We start from the raw sequence: 18,457 nt of genomic DNA on the forward strand, positions 1-18,457 counted from the left end.
GCCCAGAGGAAACCCACATAGACATGGGGAGAATGTGCAAACTCCACACAGACTGAAGTTTATTCAAAAAATTGGCTACAGTCTCATAATTCACACCCACCCATCACCCATCATCTCTATGTTAGCTGTCAACCGTAGCAATTGCTCAATTTTAAATTCTCATCTTTGTTTTCAGATTCCCTGCCCCCACCTGCCCCCCCCTTGGCCTTGCATACCTCTGCAGCATCCACTTGTCTTACAGTTTCTGAAATCTCTGCACTTCTCCAATTCTGGCTTCTTGCATATCCCTTTATTAAGTAGCTCATCTTTTGTGGTGGGGGGGGTGGTGGCCATAACTTCAGCTGGCTAGACTCAAAACTCAAATTTTCAACGTTTACCTCTTTGTCCAATAGAGTTGTTGACTCAGGTCAATGACTTGACTTGGATTTGAGCTTGACTTTTGTCTTTTTTTTGATTTATGACTTGATTTGAACAAAAATGACTTGAGACTTACTTGACAAAATTGATTTGGCAAAATTCCTCAGTTTTATTTTCTTTTAAACCCTGGCATGATACAATCGGTCATGAACCACAATGTCTGTAACCAAGTACAGAATTTGTTCTCTCCCTGCCTGATAGGTTTAAGGTGAGAGGGAAAAGATACAGAAGAGTCCAGAGGGGCAGTTTTTTTTACACTGAGAGTGGCGAATGTCTGGAATGAACTGCCAGAGGTAGTAGTAGAGACAGGTATAATTTGCCTTTTAAAAAACATTTGGATAGTTGTACGGGTAAGATGGATATAGAGTGACATGGGCCAAATGAAGACAATTGGGACGAGCTTCAGGATTAAAAGAAAGGGGTGACATGGACAAGTTGGGCTGAAGGCCCTGTTTCCATGCTGTAAACCTCTCTGACTCCATAAAGACTTTGGCAACTTCCATGACTGCATTTAACTTCTATCACATTTATAGGTCATGGAAGAGTAAAGCAAAAAGAGTAAGTGGACTTTGACTTGCAAAACAAACTTGTGACTTTACCTTGATTTGGAAAAAGGTGATTTCCAGTTTGACTAATTTGGTCATGCTTTTGGCCACCTGCCCTTTTGTGGTTCAGTGTCAAATTTTGTTCGATAATGTTCTTGTGATACTTAAAGGTGCTATAGAAATGCAAGATATTCGTGCTGTTAAAATTGTATCATTTTGTTTACATTTTGTCACCTCATATGTCCTATTGAAATTAATCACTTAACACTTCCCTACATTAAATTTCATCTATCATGTATCTGCCTATTTCACCAATCTATAATCTATGTCCTCCTGAAGTCTGGTGCTGTTCTCCCCATTGATTGCTACATGTCCTCTGCAAACTTTGAAATTATGCCCTATGTCATCCTATTCTAGTTCTTCGAAAGGTCCAAGCACTAAATCAGAGGGTGCATCACTACATATTTACTTCCAGTCCAAAATCAAATCTTACTATGTTAACAGGATCAAAGCTGGTTAGTGAATCAGAAACCAAGAGACGGATCTTTTCTTTACCAAGAGAGTTTATTGACTTATTGTCTTGTAAGGTGAAATTCTCCCATCTGGGACTAAGTCCCATGGTGGGGAGTATTTCCCACTATGAAGGTTGATGGGGAATCATGCCACATCGTCCACCCTAACCTCATTAACTGTGAATCCAGAGGGTTAGCACCATGATGGGGTGGGCTTGATAACACATCCTGCCTCATTTCTGAGTGCCATATTGAAAAGATGTCCAACTTCATTGACCTACCATTGAAGAAAGAAGATGGATCTTCTGAAAAAGAAGATGGATATCCAGGAATAATCTGAGGCTGGAAGATTGACTTCCTCGATGACACTGAAGCCGGAAGATCCACCTGATAGATGCTCCCCCACTCACTTTTGTTGTGTTCCAGGGTCCAGGGTCACTGGCAGCCTCCATCCCGAACTCCAAAGGCAGTCCCAGGCTTTTCAGGTAAATCCCAACTTCTGCACATCATGTTGTTCCAGACGTAGTTTGGACTGGCATGTTTCCTTGCTGGTGTTGGGGAGAATTGGGAATGGGCTGAATGTTCTGGTTGGGAGATTCCATTAGTGGGATGCAAATCAGTTTCATGCCAGCCACCAGTGCGTTTCCTAATCTACCATGGTGGGCACCAGCGGAAAATTCCATGGGAAATTCACATCAGCAAAAAACCAATTCTTGTACCTCCTGCCGAATTCTCCCCCACCCATCCACCATTGAACCTGCTGGCAGAGGCATGGGAGAATTCTTCCCATAGCTTTCCTGCCACAAACCCAGTGTCCCAGCTATCCCCTATTTATATGTGGTCAAAAGACTTAGCTAAACAATGGCCTTTACCTGTGTACCCGAGCAATATAATTAACAGACCATTGATACACCACCCCTCTTTGCTTCCTGTCCCTTTTGGCAATTTCTTACCCATTGTGCCTTTAATTCTCTTTAATTGGTCTTCAATTTTGCTAAACATTTCACAATTTGTTTGTTCTCAGCCAAGTCAGCATTCAACTAGGATTTGATTGTGGAACCTTCTAGTCTAGATGCCTCAGAATCATAGCGGATGACACATTTATCATATGAGCCTCTAAGATGGATGCCTTTAGTAAATTAAACATCCCAACGCACTTGGTAATATAGGTAGATGGATGAATAGGCGCCAAACAAAGATTAGCTTGGTCAAGGATGTGGTGTCTGTGTAGCATTTTCAAGATAGGAGGGACAAGTAGAGAGACAGAGAAGTTGAGGGAGAGAATGCCAGAAAGTAGGGCTACACAGCTGAAGGGTACGCCACCAATGGTAGGACAAAGGGGTGGGCAGGGCAGGGTGAGGAACCACAGGCCAGAGTCAGAAGAATTTAGTTGGCATTTTCTTTATTACGTGATAACCCATATGATGCCCATTGGGAATCACTAATTGATCTCCCTGAGCATGAGTTCCCCTGGTAACAGGTAATGACTGCCTAAGCCCTTTATAAGGCAGACCCAGGACTGGGTCTGCAGAACTGCAGTATATGTACACCTTTACTTGGCTTTATTTTATGTTCTATAAATTAATGATTTTCCTTTCCAGTTGTGTTTCCTGAGTTATTACAATTAGATTACTCAAATTTTCAATCAGGTTAATCAGGTAAACGCACGTGGACTCTATTTATTTTGATCTCATTTCCACAGAGCTGATGGATTTATCTGGCAGTGCTGACAAAATTAATTCTTCTACAGAAGGCACAATGTCAACAAGGCAAGATCTCAAACAACGTAATTATTCTGAAGGATACGTAGCGCTGCACAATGATGTTGCTAATTTCAAATGAGCTGTTATGGTCATTTGTTGACGTTATTAAAGGAATTATTCTGTTGCCATTGGCAAAGGCTGCAACTGATAGTTTCACAATTCACTGGAGTCTATAAATATCACTGCACTGCCACAGTAACAGATCTGTGAAATAAAGTACTCTACTGATTGATCTCAGCTATATTAGGCCACTGTGTTTAAACAGTTAGAAGCCCTGTCTCTGAGCATTGGCTTCTGAAGTAAATTGACAGAACAAGGTACAAGGTACCATGCAACAAGTTCTAGGTTAGATAGTCCAAAGTATTCAGGTTCAAAACAAGTTGATTCTGATAGCTGAGGACTATTCACTCAATTTGAATTGGGCAGAAGCTCTCTTGATGACTTGGCCAACACTCCTTCCTCAACCAATGCTCCATCTCATTGTTTGTTTGTGTAACACTCCTGACACAAAATTGCTGCTCATGTCAAAGCAGTCAGTATACTTCAGAAAGTAGTTCTCATGTGTTGAGTGCTTTGAAACATCTTGATATCAAGCTAAGAACCAGTCATAAAGAGAAATTCTTGGTTGGGTCACAACAATAGAGTGTAGTCAAAATCTTCACTAAAATAAAAGCAAAATGCTGCAGACGCTGGAAATCTGAAATGAAAACAAAAATGCTGGAAAAACTCAGCAGGTCTAACAGCATCTGTGGAGGGAGAAACTGAGTTAATGTTTGGAATCTATAAGACTCTTCCTCAGGGACTCTGGTCTCTAAACTGCACTTGATCTTTCCATTGAGTACTGTTGGTGTGGCATCAACCACTTTAACTTCTCTGTTCTCTCACCCACTCCAACCTATCTGCTTCTGAATTTGCTGCACTCCATTCTCTCAGGTCCAATCCTGACTTTATTATCAAACCAGCTGACAAGGGTGGTGGTGCTTTTATTGTCTGGCATACCAACTTCTAACTTGCAGAGGCTGAATACCAACTCTCAGACAATTCTTTCTACCTTCTCCTGGACCATGGCCCCACCACAAAGCCATTGTTTCCAGACTTATTTTCCAAAGAGAACTGAGGGATTGCTGTGTGCTCTGTTTCATGGGGACATGGCTCACTCCTGTTTCACAGGGCTATGCCCCACAACCAGTGGGCTCCTCAATCCACCAAATGGACCATACAGCGGTGTCAGGCAAGGCAAGGGGAAGGTGGGGTCTGCTTTCTAATCAACACATCTTGGTGCCTAGACATAGAAACACTGGTGAGTTTCTGCTCCCCAAACCTAGAATACCTGACTCTAAAATGCCAACCCGGGTACCTTACACACAAGTTCACCTCTGTTATCCTGACAGCAGTTTACATCCCATGCAGATGTGGAGACTGTGCTGGATGAAATATATACCATCACAAATAGTCTCGAGACAAAACATTCCAAGGCCTTGTTCATCATAGCTGGGGACTTCAACCAGGTCTGGCTCTCAAGAGTTTCCTACCAAGATACCACTAACATGTCTCCTGTTTCACTAGAGGCCCAAACATTCTAGACCACTGCTACACAAATATCAAACATACCTACCACTCTATCACCTGCCCACACTTTGGCAAATTAGACCACAAGGCTGTGCTCCTGCTCCTGGCTTACAAGCAAAAACTGAAACAGGAGAATCCAATAAAGAAAGTTCTGCAATGTTGGTCTGAGGAATCGAACAATTTCTTATGGGACTGCTTTGAGTCAGTAGTCTGGTCAATGTTTAAAAACTCAGTGACCAATCTGAATGAGTATGCCACTACAGTAATAGACTTGATTAGTAAGTGTGTAGAAGACTGTGCCAACGAAATAACTCCATGTGTTTCCGAACCAGAAGACTGGACCTTATTTCCTCTGGAGATTTTCCCTCCACAGCTTCCAACCTCAACAAAAAAGATATAGATATGTTGAATGAGTGGGCAAAGATCTGGCAAATAGAGTATAATGTGGGACAATGTGAAATCACCCATTTTCGCTGAAAGAATAAAAAAGTATATTATCTAAATGGTGAGAGATTGTAGAGCTGAGGTGCAGAGGGTTCTTGGTTTCCAAATGCATGAATCATAAAAGGTTAGTATGCAGCAAGTCATTTGGAAAGCTGTGGAATGTTATCATTTATTGGATACAAAAGTAGGGAGGTTATGCCTCAGTTGTACAGGGCACTCATGAGGCCACATCTGGACTACTGTATACAGTATTGGTCTCCTTATTTAGATGTGTTAGAAACACTTCAGAGAAGGTTTACCAAACCAATACTGGAATGGGTGAATTTGAGGAAAGATGATGTTTCTATAAGTTGGAGTTTATAAGAGTAAGGGGCAACTTGATTTAAGCATATGATCCTAAGGGGTCTCGACACAGGGGAGATGAGGAGAGGATGTTTTCTCCTCTGGGAGAATCTAGAACTTGAGGTCACTGTTTAAAAGTAAGGGGTCACCCATTACAAACAGAGATGAGGCAAAATGCTTTCTCCCAGAGGGTTGTGAATCTTTGGAACTCTAGAACATAGGACAGTACAGCACAGTACAGGCCCTTCAATCCTCGATGTTGTGCCGAGCTATGTCCGAACCCAAGATCAAGCTATCCCATTCCCTATCATTCTGGTGTGCTCCATGTGCCTGTCCAATAACCGCTTGAAAGTTCCTAAAGTGTCTGGCTCCACTATCACAGCAGGCAGTGCATTCCACACCCCAACCACTCTCTGAGTAAAGAATCTACCTTGGACAGCTCTCCTATATCTCCCAACATGAACCTTATAATTATGCCCCCTACTAACAGCTACATCCACCCAAGGAAATAGTCTCTACACGTCCACTCTATCTATCCCCTCATCATCTTACAAACCTCTATTAAGTCACCTCTCATCCTTCTCCGCTCTAAAGAGAAAAGCCCCAGCTCCCTCAATCTTTCCTCATAAGACCTACCCTCCAAACCAGGCAGCATCTTGGCAAATCTCCTCTGCACTTTCTCCAATACTTCCACATCCTTCTTTTAGTGAGATGACCAGGACAGGACACAATATTCCAAATGTGGTCTCACCGAGGTCCAGTATAGTTGCAGCAAAACCCCACGGCTCTTAAACTCAAACCCCCATTAACAAACGCTAACACACTATAAGCCTTCTTCACGGCTCTATCCACTTGAGTAGCAACCTTCAGAGATCTGTGGATATGAACCCCAAGATCTCTCAGTTCCCCCACATTCCTCAGAACCCTGCTGTTGACCCTGTAATCCGCATTCAAGTTTGTCCTACCAAGATGAATCACCTCACACTTAACAGGGTTAAACTCCATCTGTCACTTTTCTGTCCAGCTCTGCATCCTATCAATGTCTCTTTGCAGCCTACAAGAGCCTTCCACCTCATTCACTACTCCAACAATAGTGTCATCAGCAAATTTACTAACCCACCCTTCAGCCCCCTCTTCTAAGTCATTGATAAAAATCACAAATAGCAGAGGACCCAGCACAGTTCCCTGTGGTACTTTGCTGGTAACTGGCCTTCAGTCTGAAAATTTTCCCTTCACCACCACCCTCTGTCTTCTATGAGACAGCCAGTTACTTATCTTTGCATCTTTCCAAATGGTCATAAATCCTATCTCTCAGGACCCTTTCCATTAAATTACTGACCACCGAAGTAAGGCTAACTAGGTCATTACCAGGGTCATTCCTATTTCCTTTCTTGAACAGAGGAACAACATTCGCTACTCTCCAGTCCTCTGGCACAATCCCCATGGACGGTTATAACATAGAACATAGAACACTAAGGCACAAACAGGCCCTTCGGCCCACAAGTTGCGCCAATCATATCCATACCCTACCAGGCCTATCTATAACTCTCAATCCCATTAAATCCCATGTACTCATCCAGAAGTCTTTTAAAAGACCCCAGCGAGTTCGCCTCTACCACCACTGACGTTAGCCAATTCCACTCACTCACCACCCTCTGAGAGAAAAATAACCCAAAGATCAAAGCTAAAGGCTCCGCAATCTCATCCCTTGCCTCCCAAAGTATCCTAGGATGTATCCTATCTGGCCCAGGGGATTTATCGACCCTCAGGTTTTTCAAAATTGCTAATACATCTTCCCTCAGAACATCTACCTCCTCCATCCTATCAGCCTGTATCACACACTCATCCTCAAAAACATGGCCCCTCTCCTTAGTGAGAATTGAAGAAAAATATTCATTCAATGCCTCACCTATCTCTTCTGACTCTATGCACAAGTTCCCACTACTATCCTTGACTGGCCCTAACCTCACACTGATCATTCTTTTATTTCTCAAACAATAGTAAAAAACCTTGGGGTTTTCCTTTATCTGACCCACCAAGGACTTCCCATGCCCCCTCCTAGCTCTCCTAAGCCCTTTTTTTAACTCATTCCCAGCTACCTTGTAACTCTCAAGTGACCCAACCGAACCTTGTTTTTTCATCCTTACATACGCTTCCTTTTTCCTCTTGACAAGACATTCAATATCCTTTGTGAACCATGGTTCCCCTCACTCGGCCATTTCCTCCCTGCCTGACAGGGACATACCTATCAAGGACATGCAGTATTTGTTCCTTGAAAAAGCTCCACTTTTCATTTGTGGCCAGGCCTGACGTTTCTGTTCCCATCTTATGCACCTTAATTCTTGCCTAATCGCATCATAATTACCCCTGCCCCAATTAAAAAGCTTGCCTTGCTGTGTGACCCTATCCCTCTCCATTGCAATAATGAAGGACACCGAATTGGGGTCACTATCTCCAAAGTGCTCCCCCACCAACAAATCTAACACTTGGCCTGGTTCATTACCCAGTACCAAGTCCAATGTGGCTGCACCTCTTGTCTTTCTCTTCCTGAAAAGGTGGGGAAGCAGCCTTTGAATACTTTTAAAGCAGAAATGGATAGATTATTGGTAAGTCAGGGGGTGATAGATTATCAAGGGTAGGCTGAATGCAGATTTGAGGTTACTATTAGATCAGCCATGATCTTATTAAATGGCAGAGCAGGCTCAAGGGGCTGAATAGCCTACTCCTGCTCCTTGTTTGTATATTTGTATATTAATAGATTCCAACCTCACACATCCCACTTCTTTCCCCCATATCGAAATCTACAAACAGGCTTGTCCTGGGAGACTTGTTCTCGCCTCACAAAACTCATTTCTTCCTGATTCTAATTTCCCTCCCGCTGTCCAGTCTCTTCCCCCCTACACCCATGATTCTTCTGATGCCCTTTGTGATTTTAATAATTTCCAGTTTCTTGGCACTGAAATAAAAAGCTCTAAAAAAGGGTCATATTGACTTGATACATTAACTCTTTCTTTCCCCACAGATACTGCCTGACTTGCTGAGTTTTTCCAGCATTTATTTTTGTTTTAAAGTCAAAAATGTTGCTCTGGCCAGATTTATATCCCACTGTCTCATTTCAGATTTTTGGAGGGCCAAAAAGCATCTTCAAAACAGGAGTTACTTTTAATGTTGTGGTTTAATCTACAACAGTTTGCATTTATATGGAACCTTTATCTTAGTGAAAGGTTCCATGACATTTCACAGGAGAAACTTCAACAAAATTTGACACTGAGCCATGAAAGGAAATATTAGGTGACCAAAAGCATGGCCAAACAGGTATCTTTTATAAGGAATAGAAGCCTCTGTTCTGATACCAGTAGGCATTGGCTTGGTAACACTCTGTAGACAGAAAGCTGTGGTTTGGAGCTTAACACTGAGACTTCAGTATAGTGCTGAGGCAATGTATATTAATCATACTGTATTAACTGTAAATAGGAAAAAAAGATCTTAAAACAGTTGGAACTATTTGTCAAGATTTCTCCATTAGCATTATATGGCAAAGACCATCATCTGTTTCGCTTTCAACTTCCATAGACCATAAGGCCAGAATAAATTGGGACAGGAGTGGGCCATTTGGCCCCTTGAGCCTGCTCCGCCATTCAATAGGATCACGGCTGATTCAACACTCCTCATGTCCACTTTCCTGCCCTTTTCCCATAACCCTTGTTTCTCTTACTGATCAAAAACCTATCTATCTTAGCCTTAAAAATACACAAGGATTTTACCCCCACAGCTCACTTTGGCAAGGAGTTCCAAAGATTCTCAACCTGCTGAGAAAAGAAATTCCTCCTTATCTCAGTCTTAAATTGGCACCCCTTTATTGGCCCTCTGGTGCTAGACTCTCCCAGGAGGGCAGACATCTTCTCAGCATTTACTCTGTCAAGCCCCTTAAGAATCCTCTCATTCTTCAAAATTCCAATGAGTTGAGTCCCAACTTGTTTAACTTTTCCTCATTAGACAATCCCTCTATCTTCCCAGTGAACCTTCTTTGAACTACTTCCAATTAAAGAATCTCTTCCCAGTGCACGACTTTGTTTAATATGAGGACATTGTGTGGACACAGTGGCATCCCAGTCTTGTTGGGTTGTTGGCCAGATTTCAGTGATGCTTCAAACCATGGTGAGCAAAACCACCTTGCCACTGCAGTCTGCTTTTACCTTGGCAGCCAGTGAGACACACAGCTTTTCTTCACCTGTTCTGCCATTGGGGACTTTATGGATCACATTTTATCTGGTATCTCCCTCCTGACCTTGCTCCCATGGATGGCCCTATTAGGAGCTCCTGAGAGCATTTCTCTAGGGAATTGTCGAAACACACAAGCATCTTCAACATGTCAAAGTGGTGATCTACAGAGAGCTGAAATATCCACGCTATTGTCCGTAGGCCAAATACAGCTCACAGTAACATAAAGGCTCATAAAACCCAAGGAACTCGATTCACTGTTTCAATCTGATGCAGTAAGAAGTCTCACAACACCAGGTTAAAGTCCATGTAGAAATTCGATGTCTGTGATGATATGTGTGATCTTCTTGGAGATCCTCTTCACTTGGAGCTAGCAGTTTGCGGTGTTGATGGTAGCCATATTGTGGAGATGCCAGTGGAATCTGGTGGACCAGGATTTTTGCAAAAGGCTGTTCTTAACACTATTGTCTCATAGGTGGTAAAACCCTAAATCAAAAGACTGTGATCTGTTAGCAACATCTGCATTAGATATATGCAAATATAAATTTTGCATCCAGCCCACAGTGATCCATGCTTTGCAAAACATACAAACAACTGCTGTTAAAGATAGAAAATGGTGAAAATACTCAAAAGGCTATTCCAAGCCTCAGGTGGAATTTAATGCTCTCCCTTGTAGTGTGTTAGGTCGCATGGGGGCATTTAATCAGACAGGAGACTGCTAGTTGGTAATCCCTCCTGCTTTCCTGCCTCTGCTCCAATTAAGTCCATGGCTTTATGGCTCATGGATAGTCTTCCTGCTCCACCATGAATTGTGGCCCTTACATAGGAAATTAACGTCCAGTTAAGGCCTCATTCCACCATCACCAGCATTAGAACTTAAGAACAGAAGAACTAGGAGCAGGATAGGCTATCTGGCCCCTCGAGCCTGCTCCACCATTTAATAAGATCATGGCTGATCTTTTTGTGGACTCAGTTCCACTTACCTGCCTGCTCACCATAACCCTTAATTCCTTTATTGTTCAAAAATTTATCTATCCTTGCCTTAAAAACATTCAATGAGGTGGCCTCAACTGCTTCACTGGGCAGGGAATTCCACAGATTCACAACTCTACGTGTGAAGAAGTTCCTCCTCAACTCAGTTCTGAATCTGCTTCTCCTTATTTTGAGGCTGTGCCCCCTAGTTCTAGTTTCAGCCACCAGTGGAAACAACTTCCCTGCTTCTATCTTATCTATTCCCTTTATAATCTTATATGTTTCTGTAAGATCTCCCCTCATTCTTCTGAATTCCAAGGAGTATAGGCCCAGTCTACTCAGTGTCTCCTCAGTAGCCAACCCTCTCAACTCCGGAATCAACCGAGTGAATCTCCTCTGCACCCCCTCCAGTGCGAGTATATCCTTTCTGAAGAGACCAAAACTGTACACGGTACTCCAGGTGTGGCCTCACCAGCACCTTGTACAGTTGCAACATAATCTCGCTGTTTTTAAACTCCATCCCTCTAGCAATGAAGGACAAAATTCCATTGCCTTCTTAATTACCTGCTGCATCTGCAAACCAACTCCTTGAGATTCCTGCACAAGGGCATCCAGGTCCCTCCTCACAGCAGCATGCTGTAATTTTTTACCATTTAAATAATAGTCCATTTTGTTGTTATTCCTACCAAAATGGATGACCTCACATTTACCAAAATTGTACTCCATTTGCCAGACCCTCGCCCACTCACTTTCAGCGTCTTCTGCACCCTTTGCTCTTCCACCCATCTTAGTGTCATCTGTGAATTTTGACACACTACACTTGGTCCCCATCTCCAAATCATCTATGTAAATTGTAAACAATTGCAGTCCCAACACTGATCCCTGAGGCACACCACTAGTCACTGATCACCAACCAGAAAAACATCCATTTATCCCCACTCGTTGCTTTCTGTTAGTTAACCAATCCTCTATCCATGCTAATATATTACCCGTAATACTGTACACCTTTTGTCTTATGTAGCAGTCTTTGGCACGGCACCTTGTCAAATGCTTTCTGGAAATCCAGATTCACCCAGGGGTTGGCAGGGATCTCGCTGTGCGGCTAACACAACAAACAAATTCTGTTGATATGCATACGGGCTTCCAGGGAAGGTCCCTCGTTCAAAGGCACTCAATATGGAATCAATGGGTGCTATTCTGGTTGGCAGTTGGTGACTAGTGGAGTGCCACAGGGATCGGTGCTGGGGCCTCAACTGTTTACCATTTACATAGATGATCTGGAGGAGGGGGCTGAGTGTAGGGTAACAAAATTTGCTGATGACACAAAGATGAGTGGAAAAGCAAATTGCGTGGAAGGCGCAGAAAGTCTGCAGAGAGATCTGGATAGGCTGAGTGAGTGGGCGAGGACCTGGCAGATGGAGTATAATGTTAGCAAATATGAGGTTATCCACTTTGGTAGAAATAATAGTAGGAGGGATTATTATTTAAAGGGCGAAAAGCTGCTGCATGCTACAGTGCAGACGGACCTGGGGGTCCTCGTGCATGAGTCACAAAAACCCAGTCTGCAGGTGCAGCAGGTGATCAAGAAGGTGAATGGGATGTTTGCCTTTATAGCGAGGGGGATAGAATATAAAAGCAAGGAGGTCTTGCTGCAACTGTACAGGGCACTGGTGAGGTTGCAACTGGAGTACTGGTGTGCAGTTTTGGTCGCCGCATTTGCGAAAGGATATATTGGCCTTGGAGGAAGTGCAGAGAAGGTACACGAGGCTGATACTGGAGATGAGGGGGTTAGCCTATGAAGAGAGATTGAATAGACTGGGTCTGTACTCGTTAGAGTTTAGAAGGTTGTGGGGGGATCTTATAGAGTCATATAAGATAATGAAGAGGCTAGATAGGGTAGAGGTAGAGAGATTCTTCCCACTTAGAAAGGATAGCAGAACTAGAGGGTATAGCCTCAAAATAAGGGGGGGACAGTTTAGGTCGGAGTTGAGGAGGAACCTCTTCACTCAAAGGGTGGTGAGTCTCTGGAATTCTCTGCCCATTGTAAGTGGTGGAGGCTACCTCGCTGAATATATTTAAGTCATGGGTAGATAGGTTTCTGATAGACAAGGGAATTAAGGGTTGTGGGAAGAAAGCAGGAAAGTGGAACTGATCCACTTCAGATCAGCCATGATCTTGTTGAATGGCGGGGTAGGCTCGAAGGGCTAGATGGCCTACTCCTGCTCCTATTTCTTATGTTCTTATTAATATCTGATCGAGAAAACAAACTTTGGGAAGGGGGGAGCTGCTGGGAGTCACCCCCGAGCCTTTGCTCTTCAATCTGATCCTCCCTCTCCAGCTATCCCACCCTATGATTCTCCTCCTTCCATCATCTCTTAGTGGTCCTGGAACTCAGATGGGTGCATTTCTAGCAGCTGCCATTGCCTGCCACTCTCTGTGAGACCCACTTTTCTGGCAAGGGGCAGCTGAAGGAACAAAAAAAGTAATCCTGCCCTTGAATGTTACCAAAACAAATCTCATATACCAACCCATATCTGGTCAGGAAAATACTCTACCTCCCATATATGCTGACGGAGAGACTCTGGAATATTTTCAGCGTCTCCCATACTCCTTGGCAGTCATCTTTCTCAAAAGGCTACCATTGTCAAGGAGATCCAACACTGGATAGGCTGTACCAGCTCAGCCCTCTACAAACTACAGCATCGAGTGATTGACAATAAAGACCTCCTCAAGTCAACAGAAGTCCTTGTGTATAGAGCTGTTATTGTCACCACACTCCTGTATTGCAGTTGAGCCTGGAAAAGACCCACCCCTGCCCAGCAACATGGTAGCTGTTCTTAAAAGAGGCAACCTGAGGCCCTAGGCAGCTCTCCAGTCAGTGGACAAGGCTCCTGTTACCTAAATTAAAAACTGCCCTTGGCATTTGTTTGTCCACAAAGACAAAATATTTTGATAATCTTACTTGTTAGAGAAAAGTTTGTGTTTAATGGAGCTACAGCGAGGTAAAACAAGACTGTCCCATAGTATCAAAGGATGGGTAGAAAAAAATCTTCATCTGACTGACAGTAGAATTTATAGACTGTCACATTTCTCAACATTACAACAGTAACTAAACTTCAAAGGTAATTCATTGACTATGAAACCTCTTTTGGTCATGGGAGTCACTAAGTTAGCATTTGTTAGGTAAAGGTGACAAAGGATATGGAGCTAAAGCAGGTATTTGGACTTGAGGCACAGATCTGCCATGATCTAATTGAATAGTGGAACAGTCTTGAAAGGTTGAATGGCCTATATTCCTGTTTCTTTGTTCACAGTAGTAAAAAGTAAATTCGGGATTAATGTTAGGAAGTCCTTCGTGTAAATTAAGTGATCAACATGAACTTCAAAAACAGATTATGAAGACAATTGAATAGTGTGTAAGTTAACTATGGGTTCAATTGTGGAACCTAACACTGGGCCATAGTCTAAAAATTAGAACAAGACCTTTCAGGAATGAGGAAACACTTTATTACATAAAGGATGGTAGAGTCATGAGTGTGTTCAAAGAATCATAAAATCAGCTGCAATCTCATTGGATGGCAGAGCAGGCTCAATGGGCCAAGTGGCTCTTTCTGCTCCAATGTCTGATGGTTTAGAAGGTAATTCTTATGGTAGAATTTTGGAACTTTTTTTCTGTAAACAGCAATGAATGCAAGATCAATTGAAAATCTGAGATTGATGGGATTTATTAGCCAAAAACCTATTAACCAAAAGTATTAAATGACACGGAGCAGAGGCATGCATTTGGACTAAGGTCACAAATCTGCCATGGTCTCATCGAATGGTGGCAGAAAAGACTTGTGAGGCTAAGTGACCCCTTCCTTTCCCATGTTTCTACAAGCTGAATGAATGTGTTCCCACCTCAGCTCTAAACTTCAAGATATTTTGTGCCTGGCAAAGCCAGATGATTTGGGAACAAGGATGTTAGTGATGACCAAGGGGAGCAGATGGAACATGGGCTGTTGGATGTCTGGGTAGGACTTATGACAAAGTTAGGCCATGAATCAATGGATCACCAGGTAAAATGCAAGGATGCTGAGAAAATAATAGTGGTCAAGCTCTAATTAGGGTCAGTTCTTTTATCACTTTTAGAACCAAACCTTTCTAAAGCTATGAAGTGTTACACTTGTATCGAAAACTCCCAGTCCACACAGAAGTTACAAAGTTTTGGTGAACTTTAGTGATGTAAACAGTGAAAGAAAAAGATAAGAATGAGAAAGACTTATTTGGACTATCAAAATCTGTCCAGCAGACAAATTCTCGCTGTTTAGCATCCACTTCCACTCTGAGTGAGCCATAAAGTCTGCATTTCTACTAACCTGCCTGCCAAATAGTTCTTAGCCTCTCTGTAAAAAGGTCTTTGTAACATTCTGATTTAAACTTAATTATTATTCAAATATATTTACAGTCAATGTCTTGTTAGCCTGTCTTGTTTTGACGTACAGATGATTTATATGATATTTGTGGAAAATGGTTCTGACAGTGTCTTAAGTATCTTTAAAAATCCATAACTATATCTTTTGGATGAGATGATAACCCGAAGCCCGGGTTACCTTCTCAGGTGGGTGTAAGAGATCACCTGACACTATTTCAGAGAACAGCAGAGAAGTTATCTCTGGGGTCAATATTTGTCCTTTAACCACTATCATTAAAGCAGATTATCTGGAAATATTCCCTCGAAACCTAATATAGCTGCACTCTCTCTGACTTCTTTCTTTTGCTGTATGGTCCCATGCTCTTATTCTGCTAAAAGTCTGTGTCCCCGCTCCCTGCAAAATTAGTTTAAATTCCTCCCAACAGCACTAGCAAAATGTTTCGCAAGGGTGTTAGTTCTGTTCTGGTTCAAATTGTAGACCGTCCCTTTTGTACGGGTCCCACCTTTCCCAGAAATGGTACCAATGATCCAGGAATTTAAAACCTTCCCTCCTGCACCAACTCTAAAGCCAAGCATTCATCTGCACTATCCTGTTATTTCTGTGCTCACTGGCACACGACTGTGGGAGCTTACTCTGTGTAAATTGACTGCCAAGTTTTTCTGCATTACAGCAGTGACCACAATTCAACCATACATCATTGGCTATAAAGAATTTTGTGACATCCTGATATCATAAAGGTACTACATAAATGCAAGTTTTTCTTTCTCTAACCCAATTATAGCTGAGTTTTCTCATTGCAAAGTGTCTTGGGCCTATGTTAAAGGCATTATATCAATGTAATAGGAGTCAGTTTAGCTCAGTTAGTTGGACAGCTAGTTAGTAATACAGTGCAACACCAACAGCAAAGGTTCAATTCCTGTACTGGCTGAGATTATTCTCAACACTACCCCTCACCTGTGATGCGGTGATCCTCAGGTTAAATCACCACCGGTGACAGCCTATGGTCATCTGGGATATGCCAACCTTACTTTATATCAATTCAATATGTTGGTAGATATATATCTTGGATTGTAATCTCAGGATTACTTCCAGAGTCACGTGCCAGCGAGCACAGAAATAACAGGATAGTGCAGATGATTGCTTGGCTTAAGAGTTGGTGCAGGTGGGAGGGTTTTAAATTCCTGGATCATTGGTACCATTTCTGGGAAAGGTGGGACCTGTACATATGGGACGGTTTACATCTGAACTAGAACGGAACTAACATCCTTGCGGGACATTTTGCTTGTGCTGTTGGGAGGAGTTTAAACTAATTTTGCAGGGAGCGGGGACACAGACTGTTAGCAGAATAAGGGCATGGGACCATACAGCAAAGGAAACAAGTCAGAGGGAGTGCAGCTATATTAGGTTTCAAGGGAGTAAGGCCAAGCTGGATAGCCTCTATTTTAAAGCTAAGAGCATTGCAGGTAAAACGGATGAGTTGAGGGCAATGATTGACACGTGGAAGTGTGATATGGTAGCTATCACAGAGACATGGTTAAAGGAATGACACAATTGGCAATTCACCATTCTGGAATATGGAATCTTCAGGTGAGATGGAGAGGAGGTAAAAGGAGAGGAGGCAAAAGAAGAGGAGGCATTGCATTATTAGTTAAGGAATCAGTTTCTGCAGTAAGGAGGGAGGAGATATTGGAGGGGGCATCAAAGCTTTGTGGGTAGAGCTTGTTAAGTGTTCATTACAGATCCCCAGATAGTCAGAGGGGCAAATATGTGCTGAGTTTGTGGTGGTGTGTAAAAACAATAATAGGATTATTATATTAGGTGCTTTCAATGTTCCCAGCATTAACTGAGATATATATACTGTTAAGGGTTTGGTTGGAATAGATTTCTTGAAATGTGTACAGGAGAACTTTTTAAACTAATATGTGGAGGGTCCAACAAGAGAAGGAGCTATGCTGGACCTGATGGGGAATGAAGCCGGACAGATGGTTGAGGTGGTGGTGATGGGCATTTGAGTGATAGAGATCACAACATGATACAACTGAAGCTTGTTATGGACAAAGAAACTGACAAGTTGCAAGAAAAGTTTTGGATTGGGGTAGAGTGAATTTTAGTAAAATAAGACAGGATCTGCCCAAGGTATACTGAGAACATCTCCTAATGAGAAAATCTACAGAAGAGCAGTGGGGGTGTTCAAAAAGGAAATGGGGAGGGTGCAAGCCCAGCACGTTCCTCTAGGGTGATAGGTTAGAATAACAAGCCCAGAGAACGATGAATGACCAGAGAAAATCGGGATACAATGAGAAGGGAAAGAAAAGCTTTTAAAAAGTACAAGGGGAGCCAATCAGTGGAAGCATTAGTGAGGCATAGAAAATGCAGAGTGGAGCTTAATGAAGCAATTAGGAATGCAAAGAGGGAATATGAGAAAGCTCTGGCTAGTAAAAGTAGATAAAATTCCAAGATCTTTTATAAGTATATCAATGAGAACAGGATAAACAGGGAAAAAGTAGGGTCCATTAAAGATGAAGGGAGCAAACTGTGGGTGAGCCAGAGGACATTGGTAGCATGTTGAATGAATACTTCACATCTGTCTTCACCCAAGAGAATGAGAACAATAGCATAGAATTCAGGCAGAGAACTGTGAGGTTCTTGAGCAAATTGATACAGAGAAGGACAAGGTATTGGTAGTGTTGGCAATCTTAAAAGTGGATAAATCTCCAGGTCCAGATGAATATTGCCCTAGGATGCTGTGGGAGGCAAGGGAGAAGGTTGCAGAGGTTCTGACCCAAATTTTTAATTCCTTTCTGGCCATGGGGAGGTGCCAGATGACTGGAGAACAGCTAATGTGGTTCCACTATTTAAGAAGGGTTGTAGGGATAAACCGGGAAATTACAGACCATTGAGTCTCACATCAGTGGTAGGCAAACTATTAGAGAGACTTTTGAAGGAGAGCATCTATCTCCATTTGGAGAGGCAAAGCTTGATCAGGGACAGTCAGCATGGCTTCGTCAGAGGGAGGTCATGCCGAACAAATTTGATTGAATTTTGGTGAGGCGACCAGGTGTATATATAGATGAGGGTAGTGCAGTCAATGTAGTTTAGATGGATTTCAGCAAAGCCTTTGACAAGGTCCCACATGGGAGATTTGTAAAGAAGGTAAATTCACATGGGATGCAGGGTAATTTGATAAAGTGGATTGAAAATTGGCTCAGTTGTAGAAGACAGAATATGATGACAGAAGGTTGGTTTAGTGACTGGAA

This window comes from Carcharhinus amblyrhynchos, chromosome 7 (genome assembly GCF_965287045.1).
Source record: "Carcharhinus amblyrhynchos chromosome 7, sCarAmb.v2.hapA, whole genome shotgun sequence".
In the NCBI taxonomy this organism is placed as follows: Eukaryota; Metazoa; Chordata; class Chondrichthyes; order Carcharhiniformes; family Carcharhinidae; genus Carcharhinus; species Carcharhinus amblyrhynchos.